The 27,206-nt window shown below is 39.2% G+C and overlaps 1 protein-coding gene and 1 long non-coding RNA gene across 5 annotated transcripts in view; one reads left to right on the top strand and one right to left on the bottom strand.

Annotated features, from left to right (window-relative positions):
* The window catches only part of SOX2 (SRY-box transcription factor 2), a 675,778-nt gene that overhangs the window by 13,470 nt on the left and 635,102 nt on the right, over positions 1 to 27,206 (bottom strand). For all 4 annotated transcript variants that reach the window (XM_032339957.1, XM_032339948.1, XM_032339967.1 and 1 more), the window contains one exon: positions 1,077 to 1,362. The gene's annotated coding sequence lies outside the window, so the exon portion shown is untranslated. The remainder of the gene's footprint in view (positions 1 to 1,076; positions 1,363 to 27,206) is intronic.
* LOC116588645 overlaps positions 327 to 27,206 on the top strand; it is a 141,485-nt gene continuing 114,605 nt past the window's right edge. The window contains exon 1 of the long non-coding RNA XR_004285032.1: positions 327 to 416. This is a non-coding gene — a long non-coding RNA (uncharacterized LOC116588645). The remainder of the gene's footprint in view (positions 417 to 27,206) is intronic.

A 27,206-nucleotide genomic window follows, 5' to 3' on the forward strand; every position in this document is an offset into this window, starting at 1 on the left:
GTTCAGGTAGGAAAGGAATCCCTTTCTCCATATTACTAATTGAGCATGGGCCACCCTCCCTAAGTCAACTGGCCAGTGGCCTCTCCTCCTCTATTAGTCTAACAAAATTTTGGGAGAGGAGGAGATGTTTGAGGAGAAAACACTGATAATTTTAAGGCATATACATAAGTTTCCGGGATGAAAACAATCAATTTACTCCACTAATAGTCTCTAGTTTCTAAGCCTGCGGAGAAAAACCACCAACAGCAACAACAAAAACCCAGCTGCTTTTCCCAGTACTGAATTAAAAAAGTAAAACATTGATTCATATTGCCATTAGAGGGCGCCAGAGAGCAAGCCCATCACCTCTCGCACAACTTCCCACAGAAGCCCTCCTAGCTTCCAGCTCCGCCATGCTCTGTGATTCCTTCTCTCAGGTAATATTTCCTGCTTATCCTGTCCTCTTGTATCTCTAGCCCCCTCAGTGTCAATCTCTATAAAGAATGAGGTGTCGCCATGTCCCTTTCCTTTGCTTTTTTTCACACCCCCTCCCTAACTACCACCAAAATAGTTAAGACGCCAGATGAAATAGTAGCAACCCCTTAATGATATGTACCTTTGGGCTCAAATCACTCTTTCCATTCTATGTAACCTTGGTCTGGAGAAGGATTTTTTTTTTTTTTTAGGAATGAGATGCTAGAATTTGACATTTTTAAGATGGAAGCCTGAAATTTTTCATTTCTGCATTTCTCTCTGGGGGCTCACGGATTTCTACATTTTCAAAGAAAAAGAAAAACACACACCCTTGCAAGGCAACTGATTATGTTCAGCACTAAAACTGTTCAGAAGAGAATAAAATAATAGTCTTCATTTCTGCATTTGTTAAAGAAATCAAAATTAGCATTTAATTCCAAAAGTTAACGCTTTCAGACTGAAATCTGCCTGTGTTAAATGACTGCCACACAGGGTGTATTTCCAGATCTCTTAAAGGTCAAAAGAAAAAAAAAATAGAATGAGGGGAAGAAAGTGAGTTGGGGGGGTGGGCGGAGAGGAGTGAGCTAGCAGTGAATGTCAAAGTTGGGTTGCAAGCTACTTACATGTCCATGCCAGATCAGGGTGTTGTCTTGTAGCAGTTTGATTGGCAGGTAAAAAAGCGAAAGAACGTGAGGGCTTCCTGAGCCTCTTGTCAGCCCAAGCTTGATCACTTCTCACCGGACAGAACGAGTTGAAGGAGCTTGCAATTCCCCTCTCGTCCTCCATCCAAGGCACCGTGAATCCATTTCGGCTTTTCTTCCCCCCAGTCTCTCCATCAGCCTCCTGCCTTCACCCGCTTCGCCTTCCACCAGCCTCCAAGACCTAGCCTAGCTTTGCCACTGCAATCCCCTGCAACAAGAAAAATCGTTTATGGCTTAAAACCCCAAATGGCTGATTTTTTAAAAGAGAGAGAGAGAGAGAGAGAGGGAGAGGGAGAGAGAGAGAGGAGTGAGAGGGTGAGGGGGAGAGAGGGGGAGCGAGAAGAATGCACCCAGAGAACAACAAAAAAGTCAGTTATCCTAACACTGCTCTATCCCCCCACCGTACAGAAGAAGAATAAAAAAAAAAAAGCTTTATGTTTTTTCAGTGGGTATTCAAAGATAATTTGATGCCATTGTTTCTGCTACAGATGGTTCTTTTAAATACAATAACACGGCTCTTTGTGCAGGCTACCCACAATAAAAATCGAAAGCGTTCCCCTGAATAACCATTTTGTTCTCTCTTGTATGGGGCCAACAAAAGATGCCGTGAGGTAATGGGTTCTGTTTATTGAAGCCATAGAATAGGGGTTTGATAAAGATTTTTTTAAAGCAGAAGACCTTGCAAGGTCGGGCTGATCTCTTCATATTTTTTTTATTAAAATATTTGTCCAATAGATTATTCCTTGGTGCAGCTGCAGGTTTCCTCCTCAATTTTTAATCAGCCCAAACATCTGTCTCTTTGAGGAGGCTTTAAAAAAAATCTGCAATTGTATCAATGGTGCAGTAACCTAAAAACCTGAGTTTTTAGGCTCAGTGCAGGCAAAGGCAATGGAGTTTCAATTCTATTTGGGGTGGGGTGAGATGGGGTTGGGGGAGAGGAGACACAACAACCCCAGAGAGACTGAAGAAAATGAGGCTTCCCTCCCTCCCCACCCCCCACGCCCCTGTTGACCATGCACAACTTGCATGAGTCAGATACAGATCACTGAGGACTTGAGGTATCTCTCCTGATCTCTGCAAGCTCCCATCCCTGCATGCATGTTGGATGGGGGCTAGGCAGGTTTTCTTACCATGCTTGCCTTCTCCTCTGGCTAGGTCTCCAACCTTGAAAACCTAGGATGGGAGCCCAGGGGGAGGAGTGGAACAAACTAAAGGGTAGTCTCTAGCACCCAAAGGGTCCCATTCTTGGCTCTCTTTCATTCACTGTTAGCTAGCTTTGACTCATTGATTGCTATCCCGCCAGGGCACTGGTGGCCACAGCCGGCCTGTTACAGCGCCGCATCCCCTCAGGCTTGTTCTCACAGCCACCCTGCTTCCTCCTCGGTTCAGCCACCCTGCTTCCTCCTCGGTTCCATGCGGAGCCTCTGCCTCTCCTAGGCGGGTAAGCCCTGCTACCTACACTTAGCTGAGGTCAGTATCAACTTTGAGAGAGCCTTGGAAACCCTCAGGCAATGAGGACGCTGCAAGGGGAGATGGCTAGGTTTGTCTACCTTTCTATAGGAATTAATGCCAGGGCTCTCTAGGCCTCCAATAGCCCAGAGTGACAGTAATCCACTTTCATGACTTGTGCTCTGTGTGTTGTCACTTGTGGCAAGACAATAGTCTGGGAAAATGGCTTTAATCATAAAAACAAGTTTTCATTGGGTTCTCTATCTCTGCCCCTTGCCCCATTTAGTCCTCCTTTTCTTCCGACAAACCCAGTCAAATAAAAGAAAGATAAACGCTCAAATGAATGCCTTGACAAAACTGATCTTAGCTTCTACTTTCCCTTTTGGAAACAACACTGTTACTGGTTTACATCTGGTCTGGAAGTCATCTAATAAGGGATTCTTGGGGACTATTACTTAGACACCTGTTACAGCCTTCCCTATGAAACTTGAAAAACAAATTTTAAAAAAAGGGCAGAAAATTAAACAAATTTTCACATGGTTGTTCCTCAGTAAATCATTTTAGGTCTCAGGGCGAACACCTTAATATGAGTTTGAAAAGAATGAAAGTCAGGGTAGTACCAAAAAGTTATGCATGTCCCAACCCTCTCTGGATCAAGAAAAGTGTGTTTGTATAAGCAATGTCACGGTGTTGGGGAGGGGAAATGAAGAGCGCAAATCAAGAGCCCCCTTTAATACAACAGGCTAAGGAGTGTGTACCTGTGACTTCAGGCACGGTAAGAAAAGTGGGGAGCATTATGCAAAACTGAAAGTCAATAGTGGAAACATTTCTTCCAACTAAAGGAGTGGGAGAGGGCAAATGTAAATGTTTACTCCAGTGTTTATAACTTTGCATTAAAAAGGTAATCCACTGAAATAACCTGGAATGATCTCTTCTTGCTTCCCTTGTCATATTTTTTTTTCTGAATATCAAAACTTACAAAAGATGTCCCAACCTGATAAGAAGCTATTTTTCTTTTTCTTTTCTTCTTCTTTGATATTTTTTTAAACGAACTGAAATAAGAATCTGAATTGTTGTCCTCTTTCCACTGAGGGAGGGGCTTGAGCCCCCCAATCTAAGTCTGTAAGATAGGAAGGCATCAGTGAGTAGCCTAAGGTGACTAGAGGTGAGTAAACCTCACACATTTTAACAATTAAATCTATTCAATCCCAGACATAAGGAAGTTCAAAATCTTTCAAATGGTCTCATTTTCTTGTGAAGAATTAGGAAGATCGTTTCTGGAGGCAAGCCCCCTAAAGTCTCAAATGCTGAAATGCAGTGACACTCTATCTGACATGGGGGAAGCCTCAGCCTTGAACTAAAACAAGAAAAAGAAAAAGTGTAATGTGTTAAGGTGAAGGGCCAAAGTGGCAAACTGCCGTGGTAGGTGAGGGAATCCAGAATGAGTCGTCTGCAACTGGAAAACTGCTTTAAAAAAAAATCTTTCTTTATCCAGAAACTAAGCTGACTGGTCAGCAACTTTTCTCAGAGCAAACACATACTACCAAAACGATCCTAAGTTGTGGAAACGGCTTTCTGTCGAGGTTGAGGAGTTCATGTGAACCGACTTATGGGCGTTTACAGGGGACTCTGAATTGGAAACTTCACTATTGAGACGTGCTTTGGGGCCAAAGCAGAGATCTCCAATTCTACAAGGGCGAAGCTGTCCTGGGGAGATGTAGGGCTTTACCTCAGGCTCCTACACTGGGATGCCGGTGAGTGAGTGGCATTCAGCACGAACAACTCAGTTTGAGGAAAGATGGAAGGAAGGGAGAAAGAGAAAGGAAAGGTAGAAAGAGCATTAAAAGGAGGATTTATGCGAACTAATGGCAGAGAGGATTAGCAAGAGGGGCGCCCGGACCTGGTTTTAAAAAGGAGAGTGCTGCCTGTAAGGAAACACTGTACGCACGATCAGGGTCTAGATGTTCCAGCGACCCAATGGGCATACACATCACGACTTTTACAGAGATAGCATAGTGTCACGCATTAGCCACCAGCTACCGTGCAAGCTACAGCTTCCTTCTCCCCAAGCAATCAATCATCCACTAACTGGCCGGTCTACCCTCTACGTGGCCGGTCTACGTGGAAGTCAGTCGGACCGGGACGGCTCGGCTCGGGCCCCCAGACCCTCGGCCTGGCTCTGGCTCTGCGGCTCGGCCTCCCGGCACCAGCTCTGCCGGGGCCGGGAGGCGCGGGGCGGGCGGCGGCCAGCGGTTTCTGCTCTGCACGCGTCAGCCGGGCTCAGTAGGAGCGGCCGCGCCAGGTCGGAGGGGGCGGCTGCTTCCCCCATCCATGGAGGCCGATAACGGCGAGTGCTACTAAATATACCACGAGACTGGGAACGTGTTGCTCCCCTCAACTCGCCCACCTCCATGCCATTATTCACTTGCGTCGCCACTTGATGCACACTGCTAAATGGGCAGCGCCGCCAGGCAGACGTCTCTGCGGGACAGGACCCGGGGAAGGACGAGGTTTCGATGCCAGCTTTACAGACTGGAAGCTCTAACCCAAGAAGCGCGCGCGCGTATTAAGGATGGAAGCCTTGTTTTTCAAAGCCTCTGGAATCAGCTTCTAGTCGGAGCCTCGCCCTTCTGTCCCCCGCCCATCCCCCCACCCCCCGCCGCTTCCCTCTTCGGTCATTTCCACGGTCAGGGAGACCTGAGGGGCAACTGGGGCTAAGGGGGAACGAAGGAGCCTTCTTAGACCCCCGCGGACCTTCCTGGGTTTCTGGGTCCTGCGGGGTGGGTCAGCCTTGACCTATTTCGCTCGCGTTGGTAAGCGGAGGCTCCGCCGGCGGGCAGGCGCGGGTTCCCCTGAGCCGGGAAGAAGCTGCAGCCCCATCGGCCCGCAGGCCCTCGCGCGCCGCCCGGTTTCCCGCGCTCTCCGTCGTCTGTTTCAGCGCGGATCCGTTCCGGGCCTGCGAGGCCTGCATCGCCCGGCCCGGCCCGGAGAGGGAAGGTTAAGGCCCCTTCTCCGAGGGTCCGGCTGCGCCGGCCGAGGAAGTGGGAAGCCTGGGTCCTCGCGGCCTCCTGCAGGCCCGGGCTTTCCAGGCCACCCTTCCCCACGGGCCTCATTGGCCTCTGGGCTGCTGGGAGGCGCCGGCTGGCGGGTGGGAGGGCAAGGTTTGCCCGACCCTAGGCTCCATTTTCTAAGGGACGTTGGCAATAGCTGTTCCTCCGCGGGAGCGCACAGCGAGGCCAGGGTGGTTTGTTCTCTACTGCGTCGCGTGTAGGTGCGCGAGCTCGGGAGAGTCCTGGGAGCTTTGGGAGACGTGCATCCTCCCCGAAGCCTGGACGTTGGTCACCTCGGGGCTTTGGGGACGGGAAGTCGGGAACCGAGCTCGCGCCAAACTGGCAGCGGCGCAGACGCTCTCTGTGGAGGGCAGCCCCCCAGGCCTTCCAGCCGGACCTGGAAAGCTCAGGTGGCAAGGGTGGGAGTGCGGGCTCCAAGGTGGCCTGCTTTCCTAGTGGCCAAATACTCAGCAGGGTCTTCCTCCCCGCGGGAAAACTTCTGAACTCTCTCAGGTTCCCTCAGTCTTTGTTTTATGCTAGGACACCGGGGTCTAGAGAAAGGGGTGCTTTTATAACGAAGAGGGAAGTTGGAGGAGCCTGTAGCAAGGCCTATGGGGCGCATTCATCAATAGCGTCTTTTTAATTTTCTTGTTATAGGGGAGCTTGGCTCAATCTGAAGAGCGTGAGACTCTAGATCTCTGGGGCCGTGGGTTCTAGCCCCACATTGGGTGTAGCGATTACTGCAAAAAATGGATAACATTCAAAAAAAAAATAAAAATTCTTGTTATATATTAAGTGAAATTAAACAAGCAATTAAGTTTTGCTTTTATGTTAACAATATTAATTTTAAAATGTTAAATATTCAATGCCATGCACTTTGTGACGCTCCCCCCCCCAACCCCGATTTCTTTCTTTTCCAATAATTCAGAGTTTCAGTAAATGGAAATGTTTCTAGGCTCTCAACCTCTGAGTAACAGGGTAATACAGTAAGGGGAAGCAACCATGGAATCTTTTGTCCTGTGTCTCTCTGGCTTATCTTTACCAGTACCCACTCCTGAGATTGCTTCTTGTGTCAGTCTAAGCTAAATAAACTTGCATTTTGGATAAAATATTATTATCATTTGCTGGACTAAACTGGGGTTATTTTCCAGATGTACACCTTTCGCAATATTTTAACTACCAGTACATGGTTGGATTTGATAGGCTTATATTGGAACCAAAATTCACATAGTGTAACCCCATAAGTACAATTGCAGACCCAGGGCAAAAGATGCGTGTATGTAAAAGTTTGAAAAAGTATCTTAAAGTATGGTGAGTATTCTTTGTTTCTCTATTTCAGAGGGCCAAGGATAGGCAGTTAGTCAGGGTGGCCTATCATACATTCTTAGAGTAAATATTGCAATGAATTTTGGGAGAAAGGGAGCATACCACTTAGGGATTTGACTGTGGAAGGGAGTTAATGATCTCAGGAAAATGATTTTAGGCAGAATTTCTATTTACACCTCCCCTTCGGATCCTTCTCCTATCACTTCCTCCTCACCCTTGAAGAAAGAGCAACATTCTGTTAGCTTGAAGGTAAAGAGAGGGAGGGAACTAACCTTTAGTGAGCATCTATTATCAGATATTTTTCTTTTATCTAAATCTCATAATAATCCTATAAAGTTGGAACTATTACTCCCCCCCCCTTTTTTTTTTTTACCAGCATAAGGGAAGATCCAGCTGGGTTAAATATCTATGGTTACACAGCTGGCAAATAGTAGATCTGGGTTTCAAATCTAACTCTATAATTCTAAAACCCAGGCCAGTCTTTAGAATCTGGTGGACTGAGTTCAAATGGACTCAAGCAAGCATCATTGGGTTACTGACTGTTGTGGGTAGAGGAGGAAACTGGTTGTGAACAGTGTGTGGTCTTGTCTTTTTCCTCTCTCCTTTCTCCACTTGATCTTAGCCAAAAGGCTGAGAAGTGATCTTCTTTCCTTTCTCTGGATGGCAGCCTCGTAATTCTGGCTTTCCTTAGGAACTTTTGGCTATGATGAGATTGACTTGAGGCAGGGTGTCTTTTTCTGTGCCATACTCAAGTTGGACCAAGAGTGTAAAACTCGGTTTTCTGAATAAACATCTCAGCTGGCATCAGGTTTAAGGCTGCCCATTGGCTGGCTTGATCAAGGTAATGATTTCATGAGGACAGACTCATACAGGTCAAACTAAGTATCTCTCTTAAAACCCCGGCCTCAGCAACCAAAAGGGTGGGAGGGAAATATAGTAATAACAGAACACATGACTGCTAATTAACCTTATTAAGAACTGCAAACCAACGAACATTTATATTTTTATTTTCTCAGAAAGGCAATTAAATTTTTGCCTTCTATTAACTACCTTTCCCCTCCAGATAATCACCTATATCAAAACCACCCTTTAAAAGGTCAGTAGAAATTATTTTTAAGACATTCAAATATAAAAAAGTATTGTTATTTTAATAGGCACTGTGGATAGTTTAATTTGTATCTTGTATTAAATTAAACATATGGTGAACAGGGTATAATAGATTTTCTGTAATTTAGCTGCCAATGTGGCAACAGCAGCCAGTTACTCTCACCAGCAGACTTGTCAGTGGTTTGTTTACTAGCTTATTTGAATTAAAATAAAGCTTCGCTTCTGCTGACTGCACATCATTATCTATGAGACCATAATCCTGCTAGCAAATCCTATATCTTCCAGAACTGGCTCTTTTGTTTGGGATTACTGAGAGCTTAGCCTATAACAAAGAGGAATAAGGCATCCCTCTCATCCTCATAATTAAGTGTGGGGACTAATTTAGAAACAAACCCAGAAAGATGTACTATTTGGAGTTATATTTCTATACAGAAGGAGGGGAAACAGGATAGGCCAAACACCCGATTGTTAACAGAATGTTTAAACTATTAAGCAAGTGTACTACAGGAATCCAAGCTTGTTAAAATTAAGAGCAATAGCAAATAAGGCACTGATGGCCTTTGCACGGGGCAGTAATTCTGTATGAAGGATCTGAAGGTATGTTTGGGAAGAGGAAGTATTAGGGTGTCAAGGTGGATAAGATGTGCTGTATGCTATGTGAATGCCATTTATTTTGTTCTTCCATCATTCTAATAGGTCACACAATTAATAGTGATTGTTATGGGCAGAGTTATTAAAAGGCTCCATAAAAATAGCTAAAATAAAAATAACACTTTTTATGCGCTAGAAAAATACAACTCATTAGAAATTGTTAACATTTACTTGCAAGGTGCCTAAAATTTAGCAAAAAGAAAAGAATGGATGATTTTTCTTGGCTCTTTCCATATATGCAAAACAAATGCGGTTTCCATATGCTCAAAACAAGTCTCCATGAATTCTGGCAACCCAATTCTATCTGTGTTTAAGGAGAGAATTTCACAACTAGGATGTATACAAAAACAGCTTTTACAATGCACAATCCATATATAAACTGATGCCTGTTTGTTAAAGAAGAGGGAAAACACAAGGGTTGATTTATCAATGTCTTTAACATTAATTATCACAGATGGGAATTCTGAGGACCTCTGTGAAACCAAACCAGACCCTGGTGAATTATAAAGCAGGTCCTTAGACTTTAAAAAACATTTAGGCAAAGTGACAGTTCAGAACATCTGTTAGCCTTCTGTCTGAGTATAAACTAGATGTCATGGAGTGCACAGCTGTAGGCATTTTAGGCTTTTTTGCCAACATCTGTCACAGCAGTACAATAATATAGGTAATTATCAACACCTTATATAAACTGTTTGCTATTTTAATTTTTAGAAAGAGTAAAATTAGTGTTACAGTCCTTGGCAAAAATAATTGAGATGAATAGAATCATTTTTCTCTCAAAGATGAATAAACGATCTGATAATTCCTTGAAAACACACATTTTAAATATTTTCTGCAGCCAATATTGGTATTATACTAAGCAAAAATTCTAAGTGATTCTTTTTTAAGCAAGGGCCAAAGTACAAGTGAAATAAGAGGAAAGGTAGAAAGAGGCCAGCAATTGCGGCTTAGAGCAACCAAAGATGATGTTTTGTGATAAAATATAGAGTTTGTTTATACCCCACAATGTGGCATTAACTGATTCCATATTCATAAAGATTAAAAATTCATTTTATAATGTCGGTACAGCAAAGCCTGTAGTAATGAATCATAAAAATTTGTCTTCCACTTCTCTCCTTGCTCTTCTCGGTCCTAGAAATTTGCGGAGAAATGGCATATAAAATTGTAATTCATATTCTGCCATCTTAGTGACTAAAGTTAATTTGAAAAGGGTCATCACATCATATAAATCCACGGATCCTTCATTATTTTAGTGCGATCTGGTAATGGACCATCTACAGTACGCATCCTAAGATACTGGGCATTACTGTCTCATATCTGATTCCCTTGACCTATCCTATCGTTATTTTTCAGTTTAAAGAACTCGAAGCGGCAAGACCATATTCCAAAGCACCTGTTCTGAGGAAGATGCCAGTCAATAATGTCTTATTGAAAGACCAGGCCCAGCTAGAGGAAATAAAGGAATTGAGCTGCAGTTGGATTTCATCATCTAAACATGCAATGTAATCTTAACCAATTCATTACACACTCCTTTTGTTTCCACTACAAAAGCGATGTTACCTTTGTCAGAGGTTGTAATTCCAGTATGTTCAAGCAAAGACAAGGGAGAAATTGAAAAACTGCTATCAATTCTCCCTATAGCCAGGAAGAACTGTAGGGTCAGAAGGTCAATATCACTGTCCCTTGTACAGTTTAGACTAGACCACAGAAAGCTAAAGTTCTACATTGCAACAGAAAGGTATCATAACGGGGTCTCACACAAAAATACTACATGAGAATAGGAGTAGGAAATCATATTCTTGAACACATTTGATTTAGCACATGAAGAATCAAATGAAGTGAATCTCTATTTGGGCAATAGTTGTGGATGCTTAAAAGAATGCTTTCTTAGGACGATTTTGCAGAGAAGGGAGATTTTATTAATGGGAGGTCACCATGCCAAAAAAAAAAGAAAAGAAAAGAAAAAAAAAAGAGTCACAAATGTTAGTATTCATTATCTAAAGGTCTAGAAAGGGTTGAATAAGAAGGAGAAGGGGGAAGTAAATATGGATATTAAAAGGCAGACAAGTTGGCCTAAAAGGAAGGATTAAAAATGAAAGGGACTAAAGAAAGAGAAAAACCTGATAAATGGTGACAGAGAATAAGGCTGTGGAGGCTAGGGGGAGGAGTAAAGAGGATATTGATTACCAAATGGGAGTATTAGGGACGAAATAACAATTTAGGGCCTGTGAGTGTTAGCACTTCCTAATGAGAGTGATCAGCTGTTAAGAAATGAGTCTTAGAAAGAGAAACATTTAAAAATAATAGCTCAGTAGTATGGTTCTGAAGTCTGTTAAAGTGGGTTCATTTGAGATTTCTCAATGCCAAATTTCTTTACCACCAAGGAGAAAACAATGTATTTTGACATCTAGAAAAGGGTGGCAAAAAGAGAAAACAACCCACTTCCAAAGACCTGGAAAAATATTTCTAATGATGAATTTGATTCCTTAAGGGCATTACTTTTTCCATCTAGTTTCAAGTGTTTGGAAAAGAATAATAGCACAAGGATATCTGCCACATCAGCATCAAAAGTGACTCGACTAATACAGGCTTCACTCCAGTGGTGATTTATAAGGAGAGACACACTATTTCAAAGTTTATATTGTGATAAAGACAGATTTGTGTATAAATATTCCTCTTTGATTACTTGGCACACCTTGATTGATAGGAAAAATACTTTGTTAGGGTCGGGTCCATTTCCCGTGTTGAAAATCATTTCCTAGAAGGCCGAGCTAGCTCTGATCAACCCTGAAAGAGACACAGTTTGCAGTTAGCATGCTCTCATCTTTGTCCCTCTTTTGTGCTCTGGCCTCTCCCCGCTTTGCCCACTGCCCTCATCTTCCTTCATTAAGTATCTTAATCCAGGCTGATGTTCCCTAGGTAGTGTCCCAGGCTTGCTCCATTTTTTGGCTTTTCAAAATCTGAAACAAATGACTAATAAATGGATTCGCCGTAATGTCCTAATGACTGATAATAATAACATGTTCTTTCATCAAAGTTACTAGCTCTATGCCAGCAGCTCTCTGAAGGGGGGTGGGGCACACATCTTGCTAATTTTTGTATCCCCTGGATCGCCCAACAAAGTGCTTTCCTCATGATAAATATATATTAACTTGTAAATGAATACACACTGAGTGTTATGTTTTTCTCCCTAAATCAAGTGTGTACTCACTGAGAGTATTCATATTTTTATTTTTAAATTCTACGTGTTTATTTTTAAAGTTCCTAGCTAGAGAGATTTGGTGGTCAAGCTGAATTCGAGTCTTTGAAACCGATACTTTGTTTTTCTTATTGATGTTTATTATAAGCACATGAAAGGGAAATTTAAAAGAAAAATGTCATTTTTAATACTACTACTGTAACACCATAACAAATAACTTAAATTTTCTATATTCCTTTCTAATCCTTGGCTCATAAATATTTAAAAATTATATTTGTAGTACACATATTTCTGGATCTTTATGCTTATTTAATGTTACTGTGTTTTGAAAGTGAATTTATCACTAAGGGACAAAGACTCTAAATATTCAAATTTCTAATAGTGGAGTTATAGAAAGCCCCCGCAAAGTCTGAAAAGATAGTTTTGGGTTGGGGAAGCTTTTGCAGTGCTCTCTTAAGGCCAGTGTTTCTGAAGGGAGCGAATTTTTTTATTTCTAAATCATAGGATCTTCTGTTTTAGAAGGACAGATTGGAAGTGTAGGATTTTAGGACTGTAAAGCAGGTCTTAGATTTTTAAAAAAGTCCGAGATGAGATTTAATAGTAGGTACTAACTTTCCATTTTGATTGTCCATAACTGAAGGAGTCTCAGATCTGAGTTTTTCTATCCTTATTCCAAATATATATATGTCATAAAAAAGTTTGCTCAAAAGGGCTTGGATGCGTACACCACAGTCACCAGTGTAAAGAAAAATTAAATTAATTTTCCTGTTAACAATCAACTCAGTCACCATCCCACTTGCAGGCAACCCAAAATCCTTTAGAGAAGGAACACTGGACTATTTCGTTAATCACAAGATCATAGTGGACACTTTCAAGTGCTATATAATTAGTATTTTTATCCCTATAAGTCAAAAAGATTTGGAAGAACTGCCACAGTGTGGAGTTTAGTCTTGAATGTCCATTATCAGCAAATGGAGTGATAGAATAATGTGATAAACTACTTTATTAGAAATACACACTTTATTGCAGTTCATTTCTCTCCTTTCCCCTACTGTTATGACCTTACTATCTGCTGTGGTACTTAAATATTCAAGGCAAGTAGTGATCCACTTTCCTCAGACACACGCGCACACACACACACACACACACACACACAGGTACACGTGCACACGCACGCACAGGCACGCGCGTGTGTGCGCGCGCACGGGCTCGCCCCTTGACACCCAATTGTAGGCGGCTGATTCATTGTGCTGTGCAGTGTAATCCACCATTTCCTATTTAAGTAGGATGGCATCTAGAGTATTTTTCTTTCCTAACATGAAACTAAAATCTTACAAGGCCACCGCCAATATGTAATAGTATCAGTCTAAACACAGAAGGAGATTGCTTCCCTTTTAAAGAAGGTTAGAGTTCAGAGGATCATAGAGCAAGACCCTCTGGAATTCTCTCTTATAACTCAGCTTGTCCTGAAGGGACCAGAAAATCAGGCCACAGCCCAGACAGAGAAAATTGTGCTACAGAGAAAATGCAGAGCTGATTCTCATCTTGCACCTGCAGAATCTGCTGTCAGCTGTTCAATTCTAAGTTCTGTGGCTTTTCTTGATTCCTGCCTGTTGGCTGGCTAATTTATTAACTCCTTAATATCTGCAGCAAAGACCACATAGGCAAATATTTATGGGATCAAGAAAAACACCAGAATGAAAGGGTGATTGAGCAGGCTGACTGAATTTTGTGTTGACTTCACTAAATCATGAGAGCCGAGAGTTGTCTCAACAGCTGCACGCAGTCCAGAGTGACATCTTAAAATTCAGCCTTGACTTCCTAGCCTGGTTCCCATTCATTCCACCTTCAACAGCCAGCTAGCCATTCAGTACACCATCCTCATTTTATGCTACAGGCAAAAAGCCAACAAAAATATGGTCACATTTAAAAGCCTTTTAAGCAGTGAGCAACTCCCTCCTTTCCCAATTGTTCCCTGCTTTTTCACATTCCTAGTTAATAGGTTTTTAAAGCAGTTTCCCCAACTCTTTTCCTGCCACATACTGTCTTGCTTGGCATCTATGCAGCAAAAGGCTGTTCTTCAAGAGGCTTTTAAATCCATTGTACCTCTTTGTGCCTTTCAACTGCTAACTCTTCAGGTATGGGCTGTGTTTCTTGCTTAGCATATTTTGCATGTTCCAAGCCACTCACAGCAACTACGGCAAAAATGAGGATAAAAATAAAAATAATAAATACAGTCATTTTAAGTGGAGTTTAGGGCCATGTCTGCAGTTTTCTATTTGCTCATGGCATTCCACAGACTTCCAACAAAAGGAGCATTTTCAGGACGTGTACAATTCTGAGTTGAAATATAAATAAAACTAACTTACTTTCTTTCTTTCTTTCTTTCTTTCTTTCTTTCTTTCTTTCTTTCTTCCTTTTACAATTAAACTTCCCTAGTAAGTCTTGATTGAGGCTTTGCTGTGTCGACATACAGAGAACTATACACTAGGCTGTTTGAAAATCCTCTCCCCACCCACCTTGTTTTTATTAGTGGAGCGACGTTAAGAAAAGATGTAAATGATGAACATCAGAAAGCTTGGATATTGAGAGCTGGTAAAGTTCTAATGGGCTATAGTTAACATTTTTCATCTAACAAAAATTGTCTGCTCTATGCCACGAATTGTGCCTAGGCAGTAGAGGTAAAGATGACTAGGAAATACTCTGTCACCAAAGAGGCTCATGATCTAGTGAGGAGGAAGCCAAGTAAATAAATAATCAATGACATACGTATTTTGAGAAATAATGCTTTGTGGCTTTGTTTGAAATTAAAAAGACTTTTTGGCGCAGAGATAAGACATCTAAGGTAGGTAACTATGCGTTCAAAATGGAAGTAAACGTGCATTTCCCTCCTGACCATGTGAAATAATGACGACGAGTGCCCACTCCTAAATACTTAACAATTGTATGCTCTTTTCGGGCCCTGCAATGCTGTCTGCTTTTTCTTCAACTTTGAGACCAGTGAGCTCATCGTGTTTCCAAAATGAATTGAGGTTTTTAAGCAATGCAGCCATTATAAATTATTCAAATACTGAAGTCTTATAATATGTTCTTTTTTTCCTGGTTTTGTCCGGTGGGTGATATTTTATAGTAAGGTACAGAAAACTAGATTAGCAAAGGCTCTCAAGGATAAAACTATTTGTAACAATCATTTTTATGCTACTGCTACGCCTGGCGCAAACTTTACATTTAAATTATCTTATCAGGATTTGTTTGTAATTCTGTCTCCCCTTTAAAGAAAGCTTCATGTTGTTACCCTGCTCACTAGCTCCAGTGCCTACCATAATGGCTGGCACATAGGATACATTTAGAAGGAAGGATGGAAGGAAGAAATGAAGGAAGGAAAATGTTGAACCTTTTCTTCACACTGAAGTAGTAAACAGATCTAATCAGTCACCTGCATCACTCCCCTTTTGAAACCACAGGTTGTTTTTATTTTATACACTGCAATACTTCATAGTTTAGTTTTTAAGATAAGTTCGTCACTCAGTACATTTGACTTCTAACGGCCCGACGCACCATATTTAATTTTTGTTTGCATAATTTTCTACAAAAATACAATTAAGATAATTCCACTCAAATAGATCTGGATAGTAGTGTGGCTAAAAAGGAAGTAACTACAAGGAGTATTTCAGTAAAGACTCAATAGAAGGAGAGTTTTTTTTTTTTTTCTCTCTCTCTCTAATGAAAGACTGGCTTGTGCCAAAGTGACCATTTTGAGTAGAGAGCATAGCACAATTATGGGTCATGTTGTGATCCATCTTAACTTGTACTGGACTACATCTCCTGTATGTAGTTTGTAGAATTTATAATCATTTTTATAAATCTAAAATAAAAAAAAAACTATTATAGAATATAGGTGTGCATGCATTTAAAAAGAAAAAAAAAAAAAAAACACCATAAAAACAAACCCAAAAAGCAAATGGTTTCTAAATCTTCACTAAGCCGGGGGTTGGACTTGGTTCTTTCTTTCTGATTTTCTTTTCATTTATTAATTTATTTAATGCATATTTATTGACGACCAGTTTTGTGAAAGGGGTTACATAGATGCTGTGAAGGAAACAAAAATGAGTAGGAAATAGTCCCTGCCTCCCAGGGAACTTCTAATCTGGTGAACAAGAGGACAGCACACATAAAATATAATGTAAGGCAGAATATGATTCATGTCTCAAGGGAGGAACATTAGGGAAGTAGGGTTTGAACTGGACCTTGAAGAATTTAAAGTAGCAGAGATGTGAGGAAGACTTTATAAGTAGAGAAAATGGCACATGGTCGGGTTCCATGACAGGAGCATGACAGAAATATTGGGATGAAGGCTTCAGTAGGGTAAGGTATTACGGAGGAGGCATTCGGATACAAACCATGAAGTTTAGACTTAAATTCAGGGAATACTGGGCAGTTATTTTTATATTATTTATTTATTTTTTAGGCAGGCTCCATGCCTAGCATGGATCCCAATGTGCGCCTTGAACTCACAACCCTGAGATCAAGACCTGAACGGAGACCAAGGGTCTGTCACTTAATCAACTGAGCCATCTAGGTGCCCCTGGGTAGTTATCTTCAAACTCAGAAAATAGAAATGATGTGGTATTTTTCCTGAAGATTAGGCTGTCAGTCTGTGGGGCAGCTCGATAGGTGGGTGAGCTGAGATGCCAGGATAGGAGTATCACTTACTGAATTTTGGCTGTTGGTAACTAAAAGAAGCAGTGCTTACTAGATGAATACTGCAGCTAGAGGAACTGCTAAAATTTGTTCTAAGTAGGAGTGATGGAAAGCAATCAAAGGGAATCAGGTATGGCACGAAAATTTTAAGCAGGGAAGACAAGGAGATTGGTGGTATTAGATAGGAAGAGGAAAATCAGATGGATGAACAGGGCTAGTACGAAAGACACGAGTTTGGTTTTTAATTTTTTGTATTTGAACTGCTGTTATTACGTACAGGTTGGGGACAGCCATCTGTGAGTCATGAAATGGAGGAACTTGGGAAAGGGGTCAGAGCTAAAGACAGCGATTTTGGACTCATTTGCATTGTAATGATAATTGAACCGTCACAGGGCAATAAAGCCTCAAAAAGAGAATGGGGGTTGTGAGAGAGGAGAGCTATACACAGAACTTGCATACTTAAATTTAACAAGATGAGCCCATAAGGGGAGACAGAGGTAGGGTCATCAAAAAGATTAAGGGAAGGATTATAGGGACTGAGAAAGGAAAGAGTTTGAAAAATGAGGTGAAGTTAATATTAACCAGAAGGGTTCACGTTTTTAAAAAGCTCGCATTTTAAAAACATTATTTTTGTTTTATTTGCATGTTTTTGCTGTTACATATCTCATAAGTGTGTTTTGTATTTGGAAGGAGATACACTAAACTATTAGTAATTGTTAATCCAGAGGAGAGGGGGTAGATTTTCTCTGCGTAAGTATATAAAAGTGTATCGGTTAGGATCCCAGGAGGGAACAGATGGCACTTTCAAATTAGGGTAATCGACAAGTGTTTAATAAAGAGACAATTTCCAAACATGGGGAAAAGGTGTTGGGAAAGCACAAAGATTAGTGTAGTATTCCAACACTAGCAACAACAGGGGTTGTTAATGTCCCTAGGCTACACAGACGAGGAGAGGGAGCTCTGGAACTCAGAGAGAAAAAATGGTAAAAGGAGAACCATCTTGAGAGAAGATATGACTTTGGTCAAGGAAGCAACAAGCCTGAGGGGACCTCCAGCAAGGAGACGAGAAGAATAAATACCCCAGCTACACCATCTTCCACTCAAGGATTTTTTTTTTTTTTTTTAAGTAATCTCCACACCCAACATAGGGCTTGAAGTCATGACCCCGAGATAAAAAGTCACATGCTCCTCTGACAGGGCCAGCCAGGTGCCCCCACTCTTGGATTTCTTGCTGTAGATTGGCCTAATCCAATCAGGACCTAGATGTCCAGGAAACATGGCTAGACAGGGTAGCCTCCTGAGGCACAGCAGGGTGGGTAAGGGTCTAGAAGGACAAATGGAAGATATTTGGTACAAACTGTATTGTGTGAATTTTTAAAAAAGATTTTATTTGAGAGAGAGAAAGAGATTGAGAGAACGAGTGGAAGGAGGGGCAGAGGGAGAAGCAGATTCCCTGCAGAGCAGGGAGCCTGATATGGGGCTCAATCCCAGGACCCTGGGATCATGACCTGAGCTGAAGGCAGACGCTTAACCAACTGAGCCACCCAGGCACCCTGCATTGTGTAAATTTAAAAACATAATTGTGTATTACCTCTCTTATTTCTTAAAGGTATGTGCGTAACTTTCTGCATAGCTTATGCATTCACATAATGTCAAATTTATAAAGTAATTCAGTGTATAAAAATGGTTAAAGAAAAATAAAACCTGCTTCCCTAAAAGGCCCTTAGCTTAGATGGCTTTCTAGTGAGATTTTACAAAACTTTCAAGGAATAAATAGTATTTATTTTATATGAATTGCTCCAGAAAAAACAAACAAACAAACACACCCAGAAGAGAAGCTCTCCAGTTACCCAGCTAATTTTATGAAGTTTGTATAATCCTTGATATAATATCTTGATATAAAATCAAGACAAAGAATTAAGAAGACATAAGTAAAGCATAAACCTATGTCACTTGTGGATATGGGTGCAATAATTTTAAATAATATATTAGCTAACCAAATCCAAGAATTTGTTACAAAATATTACATATTGATCAAGTAATAATTATCCCAAGAATGAAAGGATAGTTCAACATCGAAAAAATGTATCAATGTCTTTCACTTTTACACCAGACCAAAGAAGGACTATCCTATGATGATACTATGGGACACAAGATGCATCTTATTTGTGATAAAAGTTGCAGAATAAAATATTAATACTTATTTATGATAAAATCTACCTAATACTGGAAGGATCAAAGAACTTCCTGAACTATTTATGAAAAAGTTGTGACAGATTCACTGGAATGAATGTTTCACTTCCGTTGAAACAAACAAACAAACAAACAAAAAACAGGAAAAGGAGGTTTACAATTTAAACATAATGACTGGAGACCCTTGTCTACCTTGAAGGTAAAATGAAGGCATTAAGGCATAGTAGAATTGGAAGTGATAAAAATCATTATTAGCAGATGATATGATTATCTATACAGAAAATCCAACTGAATAAACATAATATGAGTGCTAACAAAAACAGAGCAAGGGTAATAGAAATAGACAATCAATTCAAGAAAGCACTTCTTTTAGACAAATTATTCTTTTTTTTTTCTTTTTTTAAAAGATTTTAATTATTTATTTGACAGACAGAGATCACAAGTAGGCAGAGAGGCAGGCAGAGAGAGAGGAGGAAGCAGGTTCCCTGTTGAGCAGAGAGCCCGATGCAGGGCTCGATTTCAGGACTCTGGGATCATGACCTGAGCGGAAGGCAGAGGCTTTAACCTACTGAGCCACCCATGCGCCCCAACGTAAATGAATTTCTACTCAAGATTCTTACTGGTTTTTGAGGAATGTAACAAATTTTAAAATTTATGTAATGGCTAAAGGCCCCCACATTTCTAAAAAAGTGCACAGAAAGATGATTCATATATACAGTGGTCCATCTCACTCATCAGATATGAAGACATACTATAAAGGGTGATGCTGCTGCTATTGTACCAGCAATATATAAATAGACCAATAAAGCAGAACTGAGAGCTCAGAAATAGATCTAAGTATACATAAGGACTTATTATATGATAAAGGTTTGTATCACAAGGCAATTTAAAAAGGACAAACTGTTTAGTAGATATTAGAATAACTGTCTCATTATATGGTGAAAAATATAGACCTCTAACTTACACAAAGTTTGGCTCCAGACAGATTAAAGACCTAAATGAAATAGATAAAGTTATAAATAGAAGAAAATGTGAAATAAAATTATTGTGACCAAGGGGGTAGGAGAAGCTTTTAAGCAAAATCTCAAAGGCACCAATGATAAGTTAAAAAAAAAAAAAAAAGTGCTTGGATTTGACTATCGCCAAATTAAGGACTTTGATGTAATGTACTGCAGATAAAGTTAACAAACAGACATTAGTCTGGAAAAGGATATTTTCAATATTTAAAACCAGCCAGGGATAATATCCAAAATATGCAAGAACTCCTTAAGCCAACAAGAAAAAGGTAGGAAACCAAAGAGAAAAATGCACAAAATTTGTAATAGGGTAAACAGGTTGTTCACAAAAGAGGTCTAAATGAATAAAAAAATATATAGAGTTGCTAAAGTTCATTATAAAGAGGTAAAATTCAAAGTAAAGCAACCAGGAAATATCACTTTACAAGTATTTGAATGGCAGCAATTGGACGATGGATAGTACTGAATATTGGAGAGGATGTGGGATAGTGGAGATTTTTGCACGGCAGGTTGGGGTATAAATTGTACGGTCATTCTGGAAAACAATCACATGCATAGCAATCCCAGTCAGGAATATATTTTTCCAGAAAACTAGCAGAACTTTGAGTGGGGACGTTTCCGGATGTGATAGTTTATCCCTAATGGAAGTATAGAGATGCATCTGAGGTGTCCAATAAGTAAGTTTAGTCAATAAGTAAAAATTGAGTGGATGCATACTATGAGTGAAATGCTATGTAGCAGTGAGAAACCAATGAACAAACTGGTCATGGAGAAATTTAAAAAACATAATCATGAAAGAAAAAATAGGAATGAGAATTATAGCACAAAGACTATTTATTTAAATACAATGTATAAATTCTACACAAAATCACCATACCTGTTTTATAATGCTTCACACATTTAAAGATACATATCAATTTCTTTCAAATAAGCGAGTGTTCAGAGAAGAGAACTGAGAATGAAAAAGAGTGAAATAAAATGAAGAAAGGGGATCTTGCATGGACCGATGATGATAACATTCTGAGAAATTGAGCCCACAATTAAGTCAACCTGCTGTCTATGCACCCAGGGTTCAAAAACTAACAACAATAACAACAAACCAACCTTTAGGTGGTTTTCAATCTTTTGCTACAATGGCTATATTTGTCCTATGTCATCTTGTAATAAAAAAAAATGCAACATTTTTTTCTTGTACTATGAATTTCTGTACTATGTCTCCTCTACTTCTATTCTTTCCTAAGAGAGACTCATGGTATCACACGCAGCCAGGGAGGTAAAATTATAGTTATGTGCCCACCTAATATCCAGGTGTTTACATGGCTTCATAACTGATCTGAAGTTTCAGTGATCTGAGAGACAAACTCTACTTCACTGGCTTTCAAACATTTTGGTCTCAGGACTCCTTTATACTCTTAAAATTATTGAGGATTCCAAAGAACTTTTGTTATTTACCATATTAGAAATAAAAACCTGAAGTATTTAATAATTTAAAAATAATCATAAAACCATAAAATGTTAACATAATATTTAAAGATGAAAAATAATTATATTTTGCAACACAAACATTTAGTGAAAAGAGTGGCATCATTCTACATGTGTAAAAATGTCTTTAATGTCTGACTTAATAGAAGACAGCTGGATTCTCATATTTGCTTCTGCATTCATCTCTTGTGAAATGTTGTTTTGATTGAAGTATATCTCGAAAATCCAGCTTCACACAGATATGTAGTTAGAAAAGTGAGGAGTATTATAGCAGCCTTTTCAGATAATCGTGGATATTTTTCTTTGATACTGCACCAAAGCTCGACAAGTGGTAGTTTCTTAAAGGTTATTTTCAATGCGAAATCTGAAACTATTATCAATGAACTTTTTGTAGTTTGTTATATTAAAATCCATTGGCGTATCTTGTACTTTGATGAAACTTTTACCTGTGTATGATTTTGTAATTTCATGTTCTGGTCATTTGGAAAATGTTGGTGCATTGAGGGGTGTGTATCACTATGCAATATTAAAAAAAATCACACTCATTAATTATAACAGTGATGTCATCAGAAAAGTCCTTAAGCATCTGGAAGCTGTGAAGCTCACGGTGGTGGATACAGGATTTCCAGAATTTTAATTTTCACTTGAAACACAAATCTTATCATTGGCAAGAATACTGTCATTTTTTCCCCTTGAAGTCACAGAATCACTTTGCTTATTTTTGAGAAAATACCAAATATTCATGTCTGAATAAACCATGGTTTGTTTGCCAGTCGTTCTTTCAAATAAAAATGGTGTCCTGTGAAACAAGGCGCAACTCAAATGGCAACTCAAAGTATGATGAGATACCCCATGGTCCTCTATTCAGTATGCAGTAAAGTGCTTCATGCACTTTTTGTTAACATGGAATATTAAAAAGACTTGTACTCAAGGGCTGAGATTTAATAAAACTAATAATTTTTACTGATTCATCAAGGACATTCTTAAATGAAACTGGTGCTCTTCCGTGCATTGTGGTGAATGACAATGCTAGAAGGGTTTTGTGTGGCTGTCTTGATATGTGCAAGTGTGGCAGCTGTTGTGAGAATTCTTGATTTCACACACCCTTTCTCAGATGCCTTACATTTGTAGAAGGATTCCTGAATTAGCATAGTTTGACTTCTCCTCCCAGGGACGCAGAATAGTACTTGGGAGGAGGACCCAGAAGTTGCCTGAGAAAGACAGGAGTGGAGAGAGATTTGGATTATATTCTCTAGTCTGCCTGTATTGGTTGTTTTAGAAATGTCCATGTCAGAACTTATGTTTAACCTCTGAGTGTTAGAGTGGGGAAAGTATTTCTAATAATGATTTCAGAAATTAGACAATAAGAAATATTGTCTTCTTTTTTAAAAAAGCACCTCTTAATGACAAAAACTGTTTCATGAAGTCAGGAGAAAAGTATTTGTGACTTATGTCAAACAGAGGACTAACCTCCTTAATGTATAAAGAACTGGTTATAAGAGAATAATGGATGGAACACATAAACAGGTATTTCACAGATAAGGAAATATGAATGGCTCTTTAACATGAAAAAATGCTTAACTTCATTCTTTATAAGTACAAATTACAGCTATAATGAAATATCCTTCCCCACTTATCAAATCAACCAAGTATTTAAATTTGATAATATATTGGCAAGATTATAGGGCAAATGATATTATTGTACACTGATTGTAAGACTATAAATTATTATATCCCCTGTGGAGGACAATTTAGAAGCATCTCTCGAGATTGCAAATGACCTTTTGCCCCAACAATTCCACTTCTGGGGAGTTCTCCTATAGATGGACTTGCACATGCATTTATGTGATGTTACATTTCAACAAAGATTTTGTTTTGTGTTTGTTTTTTGTTCTTTTTTTTTGGTATGTGTTTTATTTGTAAAAGTATAGAAATAACTAACATTAGTATTGAACCAGTAATAGTGGTTGAATGTTGAAGGAGTTAATGGTAATGAGCCATATCAGGGACAGGAATATGCAGGGAGACTTTTCACTGCAAATCTATCTTTCTAGATTCTATTTATTTATTTATTTATTTATTTATTTATTTATTTATTTAAAAAGATTTTATTTATTTATTTGACAGACAGAGATCACAAGTAGGCAGAGAGGCAGGCAGGAGGGGGTGGGGAAGCAGGCTCTCCACTGAGCAGAGAGCCCTATGCGGGGGGCTCAATCCCAGGACCCCAAGATCATGAAGTGAGCCGAAGGCAGAGGCTTTAACCCACTGAGCCACCCAAGCACCCCTAGATTTTATTTTGAAAAAATCTGAATATATTACCCAGGTTTTAAAGGATTAAAAAAACTTCTCTATACCACCTGACAAGTACTGAATTTCTCCTCTCTGGCTACCAGAGTACCAACTTGAGGTCTGAGACACAACTAAAAAAATGGGAAGAAAAGGAATCTCTCTGTTTTTTGCTGAAGCAAAAGTGAAATTATGTACCTAATGGTATCTTATTTTCAGCAGTCACCTAATGCATATTGATTGGATGACTAGAACAAATGGGTAATGACGTGGTATTGCTATCAGATAGATTTTCTGATAACAGTGCACACAAAAGATAATATTTACTTTTAGTTCCACTGTCTTCCCACCTGGGGACATTAACATTCTTTCTTACCCTTCTTTCCTTCCTAGTTCTTTTCATTTTCATAAACATGAGATTGCATTCATGTCCCACTACCTAGATCTGAATAAAAATGTGTGAAGGAAGAAGTACTTTGTGTGAATGGACAGATGTCTGTGTGTATCCTGGTGGTTCTGAATCTGCCCATTTTCTTTTACAAACAATATAGCAGGGTCTATATAATGCCAAATCAACTGACTGGAAATGGAAAATTTTATTTAAAACTTTGTGTAGATGTAGACAGAAGCTGGAGTGCTGAGTTCTGGGACAAGTCCTGGAGTTTGAGATTTTGTAATTGACCCTGTGATTCCTGAATGTGCATACCTTCCCTATGTCTGACCAATTACTTGGTCAGAAAATATCCCCTACGAACTTAGAGTCCAGCAAATCAAAATATAAATTTATGTACTATAATATAATTAATACAATATACTATAATATAATGTATACATTACAAGAATAAGAATATGTCAAGAATAAGATAAGCTTCTTATTTTCTCAGTTAAACTCTCATGAATTATCATACATAATACAAATTATTATAAACTCTCTTTGTCATATACTGTAATTGCCATAAAATTTTTCCCTACTATGTTTTTGGTTTGTTTGTTTAAAGATTTTATTTTATTTATTTTTTACTTATTTATTTTTTTAAAAGATTTTATTTATTTATTTGGCAGAGAGAGAAATCACAAGTAGACAGAGAGGCAGGCAGAGAGGGAGAAGCAAGCTCCCCGCTGAGCAGAGAGCCCGATGAGGGGATTGATCCCAGGACCCTGAGATCATGACCTGAGCCAAAGGCAAAGCCTTAACCCACTGAGCCACCAGGCACCCCTAAAGATTTTATTTTTAAGTAATCTCTACACCCAACGTGGAGATCAAAACTACAACCCTGAAATCAAGAGTCGCACACTCTATGGAATGAGCCACCGAGGCATCCCTCCCCTACTATGTTTTGTGGGTTTTTTCCCTCCTTACTATAAAGAACAGTAGCTCAGAATACATTTACATAGTGTCAAATTTCCGGCAAATAATTGGAAAACAGGGCAAAGATGCAATTTAGTTGTTTGAAAAGGCATTTTACACTATTACATATGTCTTTATGGGCATATATATATATATATATATATATGTGCATATGTATATGTGCATATATATATACATATATACAAAATAATCCATTTACCACTTTTTAAAAAGCTTGCATTGTTGAAAAAAATGCATATTTATAAATGGCATACTTGTAGGCATTCATTTTTTATATAACACCTCTGTGATTAAATTATTCCTTATTTTTCTAAGAAAAAAATTATTATCCTAAGGTCTCTTCCTTTAATAACTAACAAAATTAAGACCAATATCTCTCAAATTTATTCCAGTGATGAAATCAAATTACTTCATATTTATTGTAAGTTAAATGTTACTTTTCGAAAAGTAGGAGATAGAACTTTATATTTGAAAGAAAAATACGCAATAGTTCTAAGGGGGGGGATATCCATTTTTATCTTTACTGTGTGGCATAGAAATTTCTGGGAACAGCATCATTTCAAAGTTGGAGGCATCCCTGCTCTATTTTCACATATGGTTGGAATGAGAATTCCCTTGCAGTGCCTGACTCCCATTCACACACGGGAGGAGCCAGAACACAGTTATGGAGTAGTCTGTCAAAGGTTTTTTTCATTATTAACAGAAAAGTTATATTGTCTGCCCGCCCGAAAATGTTTATGGAAACTTGTGATTCCTACATCTGGAATTCATTTTTGAGAGTGGATGCAAATCAAACAGCTGAATAGGTAACAGATATTTTACTCCACCAGAGTCCCACTAAAACAGATCTTCGAAGTTCTTGGACACAGTTGAGAAACCCTCAAATGGTTTATCCTGAGAAGTGTTGGAAGCTCTTGGAAATTGCTTTTTAAGAATAGGATAGATTCCTTCATTTCCAAAATAGCTTTATTAAATCTCACCTAGAAGCACAGGTAGGATTTTTTGGTGTGTCTTAATAACTTTGGGCTATTTTGGCCAGTGAAGCCTCATAGTATAGTTAATCTAAAATTTAAAATAAAGGTGGCAAATTTTTCACAAGTTTCTTTAAAATCCAAGTCCTAAAATAATTGGTGTGTCTAAATTTGGCATTTTCTACACATGTGATTCCTTAGTAGTGATTCATGATTAATCTTTCACATATCTGTGGTAAAATAGGAATATTAAGGCAACACAGTATTTTTCATCATTTAATTGGTTCATTTTAAAATGGGACTATCCTTTACACTAAGATTATGTCATGTTCTACTTTTAGTTGTTAAAATGTTTATTGTTTTATTACATAGCAGTGGTGATGGATAGTAGTTTTTTTTTTTTTAATTTAAAGATTTCTTTTATTTGTCAGAGAGAGAGAGAGACGGAGAGACAGAGAGCATAAGCAGGGGCAGCAGCAGGTAGAGGGAGAAGCAGGCTCCCTTCTGAGCAAGAAGCCCAATGCCAGACTCGATCCCAGGACCCTGGGATCATTACCTACGTCAAAGGCAGATGCTTAACCGATTGAGCCACCCAGGTGTCCCAATAATAGTTTGTTATAAATATCCTTTTGGTGGCAGTTTTCTGTACTTTCTGTTTTTGGAGTTTTTATGAGTTTTTAAATCCAGAAATACAGGCACTGTATTTCATATAATGTTAAAACATCCACAGCAAAAATTCAGGAATTAGTGCCCCAAAACATTTAATTTACTAAGTAGTTAACTTCTCAACAAGACATGGAGAGAGTTGTTTTAGATTAACAATTAAATATGGTCTACTATATACACATGAATATTAACACATAAATCTATTCAAATGGTCAATAAATAATATGGGGTAAATTTGAAAAGGAGTTAAAAAAGTATGAAACGTGACCTTGGCCTGGGATGGGTGGGCTAAGGAAGAAGCTAACGGACTGAAAGGTCACATTTGCCATGACATAGAAATTATTTTATAGGCGTGGTTTTAAGAGATGGGATTTTATGTTGAGTCAACTTAATCCAGGGTTAAAGGGAAGAGACCCATCACTTTTGCCACCTTGATGAATGAAGAGTGGGATTAGTAGTGGGTGATGAATGAGGGTCCAAAGGTAATTGAACCCGTACTATGAACTCTTTGCCAGTCTTATTTGCTCCTCTGGTCCCAGTGCCTAGTAGGTGCTCTATAAACATTTGGTGAATGAAGAACACG

This window comes from Mustela erminea, chromosome 1 (genome assembly GCF_009829155.1).
Source record: "Mustela erminea isolate mMusErm1 chromosome 1, mMusErm1.Pri, whole genome shotgun sequence".
Lineage (NCBI taxonomy): Eukaryota > Metazoa > Chordata > Mammalia > Carnivora > Mustelidae > Mustela > Mustela erminea.